The sequence below is a fragment of the Homalodisca vitripennis genome, chromosome 5 (genome assembly GCF_021130785.1).
Source record: "Homalodisca vitripennis isolate AUS2020 chromosome 5, UT_GWSS_2.1, whole genome shotgun sequence".
Lineage (NCBI taxonomy): Eukaryota > Metazoa > Arthropoda > Insecta > Hemiptera > Cicadellidae > Homalodisca > Homalodisca vitripennis.
In genome coordinates this window covers 80,648,078-80,652,793 of record NC_060211.1, presented here as the reverse complement: position 1 = coordinate 80,652,793, position 4,716 = coordinate 80,648,078, and positions in this window count along the sequence as shown.

Genomic DNA, 4,716 nt, shown 5'->3' with positions numbered 1-4,716 from the left:
AGTTTATAGTGTAGAAGCGCTTCAAAAACGTTTAACTTTTGCATTGCCGCCTGGTGGCGAGATACATCAATAGGCATAGCATATAAACCTTCTCCGTCGAAAAATACATTAATATACGAATTTTCATAATAATCGGTAAAATAGTTTACGATTCCATAAAGGACAAACACACAAACATTCCTACATATATAGGCTACTAGCGGGCCCGGCGCGCTTTGCTGCGCATTTCAATAATTTTTTGCAAAAGTTGCCCGCGGCTTCGCACGCAATTTCCCGTTGAAAACAGTACACTATATTCACTTATTCTTTTTCTATCACATTCTAAACATTGCTGAGATAATTGATAGTCGTTCCATCGTGAGCCTCTTGGGCGTATTATGAAGGTATGTACCATATTCCTGCCTCTATCTAGCTGTTACCCACGGCTTCGCACGCAAATCTTAAGAACCGAAGTCCTTATATTACTTAGTAAATTTTTTTTTTACTATAATAAATTTTAGATTAAATTAGTTATATCTCCGATGCCACGATTGAGAACACTTTGAGAACCATTTATATTTCTTTATATTTGTAGCCAACGTAAGATAGTAATTATGATATCTGCATTACTCTTCTGATCAAGCATGAGCATGGTTTATATTAAATAAATATTGCAGTTAAAGGTGAATTTTTACGTCAAATTTGAATTGTATTATCTGGATAGTAAAGTCTATGTTTAACAGTGATTGCAAAAACAGTTTAAACAAAATTTGTCGTTTCTCTTAAGCTTACTCTATGCTTTAAAACTATAAGTGTAATATATGTTTACAAAGAACAGCTGATTAAAAATTTGAAAAGACGTTAACATATGTTTGCTGCAATGCATTTCTTATGGGTATTTCTGTAACCAGTGGGGCGGAATCCTGAATCGGGAAAGGGATGGGCATAGCTTATAAACCTTCTCCGTGGAAAAATACATATACGTACAAATTTTCATCATGATCGGTCCAATAGTTCACGATTCCATAAAGGACAAACATACAAACATTCATTTATATATATATATATATATATATATATATATATATATAGATGTGAACATATATTCAAATTTTGAAACATTTGAATTTCAAAGTCGTATCTCGTTTTAGGAAGTAGGCTGACTCTCAGGTGTACTGTCGAGGTCAATAAAATCATCTTCTCGACGCAGACCGTGCATATTGTTTGGTACAACATTTAAATTGATAACTTTGAGCCTAGCGCAGAGTTCTTGACAACTTTGTTCCTGATCTCTCGTATTCTTGGGAGAATCGAAACAGTATTTTTCAAGACAGTCATATGAACTGAACTGAATATGTTACAATATAAAACTGCACTCAATAACCAACCACTGATAACTGTTGTCTGGTTATAATAAGAACCATGATCGCTTATTTAGTTAGAGTATACGGTGCTCAAAACGAAGAGCGAAGATTTAATTACTTTATTTGTTAAGGACCATACATATCCTTTTAGGCAATAACTTCCTCGATATGAATGAATTAGTAAACTTACCCATATGAATGGGAAAAATGAGCTCAAATTTGGATCGATTGTTGAGAGGAATTTGTATTCTGGCCATTTTCTACGCACTTCAGAAACGTGATAGAAATAACAGAACCCTCAACTAAACGCTTAGCGCTAAAAGCTTAGCTGTTCGTACCTCTCACAATATCAGTTTTTACGGGCATCAACATCGACCGAAAGTGAATCCACATCAATAAATGCATAGCTCAAAAATGATGCTTGATTTTTATTTCGAGTAATTTAAATATTGCTTAACATATTTACTTAGAACTTGTGTAGTTGGATTCTTATTACTTAACTTTCTTGTGTACTTAAACCTTTCGTTAAAACATCGTAAAACCACATGGTATGTGTCTCGATAACCAAACACCCGTCTCCCAGTGTTTTAGACATGGCATCAAAGCAACTCAAACTACAAAACTGTATGGGGTCTTGCACAAACATGATGCCGGAGCTCAACATTCTGCATCCTCCCAGTGTTGCCATCTGTGTAGAAAACTATCCCTCCACCTAGCAAAAACTTGAAAATCATTTCAAACATCTTTCTCTTAACAACCCCCATCAGTCTTTAGCACATGTTTCTTCTCTCACAGTCCACTGCGCGGAGACATACGGATGGCACACTTTATATTCGGGTTTGACAAGATATATTGTATGGAGACTATTCCTTTTATACGAGAAGATTAGGATTTGGTATTAGGTGCATTCTTTAAAAATAGCGTGCATGGAGTTGACACACAGCATATTTGTTGCGCTTCCTGACTCGTATGTCACAAAATATTGGTATGATTAGTTTATTATAACCTAGATTGTTTAATGTGTTACGTAACTATCCACCTTAGAAGTAGATCAATTTGCAGATCTCGAAACGTAGTGTTACTGATTTAACGTCTTGTTATCTTCACAATTCTTCCAAGGTCAAAAACAAAGCTAATCTAGTGCTACATTCTTTAGTTTATGACTTGAGTAGAAGGGTATAGACTAGAACCAACTTTATTATAGCCGGGATAATACCTAGTTCCTCCTGTTAGAGTCACTGAATTAAAGTTTAAAGTGAAGAAAAATGCCTATAAACTCATCATTGAATAATTTGTTTAACATAAAATGCTACTGTTACTGAGTGATTACTTTCAACATACATTTTGGTATGTTATGGCAATTTGGCCAATTACTCATGTCAGCTGATACTGCTATCAGAATGTTCCTAGTAAACTAATTCACAGTTTGTAAATAAACTAGTGTAACCTGTTACACTTAAATTAAACGACTGTAAATACTTGTAGTAAAATTATTTTTAGGGTTGTCCAGTTCTCATTTTTCTTACATAAATGATTTGTATCGTCAAGTTCGATGGTCGAGGCACCTACTAGTAGTATCCCTAGACTTAATGATCATATCCTCTCTTGTGATAACCCTGGTCGTCAATAGCAATAAGGCAATGACATACATACCAAACTTTAAGACTCTAACCCCAAACATTGGCTTAGGATATCGAATGAATTACATATCGCCCAAACAAATAATTTTTACTAAGGCAAATGTTTATACAACATTTATCTGCCAACCATCTGGTAGTTCAAAGTCTACAACAGGGATGCAGAAAGAAAACCCCTTGAAAATGAAATGAAATGAAATGAAATGAAATGAAATGAATGAAAAATGAAATGAAATGAAAAATGTCTTTATTAGAGGCGAAGTTAGGACTATAAAGTCCTCTCTACCACTTAACCTCGATGTTTACAAGAATGTAATGAAAATCCTTTCTCGGATTTGGATGATGTCTTCACACACTCCAGAAGTCGGTCAGTCATATTTATTTAAATTCTCGTGTTCGTATCCAATTTTGAAGATCCGAAAGTTCGCAGCTTCCAATACAAACGTAAATGAGATTTCTTATATTGATTTCAATAGGCCCTGGTCCTATCTCTACCTAGTAATAAATTATAGAAAGACATTCCAATGTCTACAATCTTTCGCACAAGGGTCACAAGTTCGTCATAAATATTCTTCACCTCTAACAATTCCATCGTTCTATGCCAGGAAATTTGTGGACTACAACAGAGGTTCAAACAGATTGGGGGGCAAATTAGAGGACAATCCCTGAGTTGGATAATTGGTGGATAATCTCTAAACCCAATCCACTCTTGCTGCATGTATCCAAAAGTTCTATGCATCGTACAGGAAAGTGGTTGGGAATAATTTCATGGAATCCGTCAGTTTCGGAAATACCTGGAACGATATATTGCCACTTTAAAAAAAATTTCCGTTCCAGAATCCGTTTCTTCTCACTCACCAACTGGAATCTCTTACCCGTGGACTCTAATTGGAATGCCACAAGTAAAATAATGGAAAATAATTTTTTTCAAAGTTATTATTTAGTATTACTAATCATTTTAAACAATAAAGGATCATTTAGGATGCTGCTATTATGATAATACTAAATAGTGTGATAATACTAGAAGCTGCTATTAATTTTAGACAGTGCGGTAACCTAGAAGCTTAGAATATGCAGGTGCTACAAAAAAATTGTATTGTTAAACTAAACATGTTATTCTGTTTCAAAACAAATGGTTTTCATCTATAATTTTACAATAAACAAAACAATTTATTGTTCATTTATATAGTAAATCGTGTTAGTCTCTTATGTAAAAACACACTCATTCTGACAACAATGCTATAGACAGTAATGGGGAGAGGCCTTGAAGAATATTTGACTAGGAGCTCAAAAATCAATAACTCATCAACGTATAAAAGGGCTATATATATTTGTGGGGGTGTAATGGTAAAACACGCCTCTAGCTGATAATAATAAATAATCTTCTGCTCATCAGTTACAATATATTTACAGTATTGTATATATTATTGTACATATTTACAATATATTTATAATATATTGTATATATTATAAATACATATAATATATGTATTTAATTTAAATAAGAATAATATTCAAGAATAATATTATTATTCTTGTTTAATGTGGCAAATTTTGAAACAAAGCCTACTAACAGCTGATTAATATGCGTGAACATATTTTTATCGGCTGTTGTTTTACCGTGAAATTTGAAATCATGCGCACCATTCCACTTATCTATACGCTAGCTGGGACCAGATAGCTGTGATAGTGCGGTTTCGTTTCGTAACATTATTATTCAGAAGGTGATATCGAGA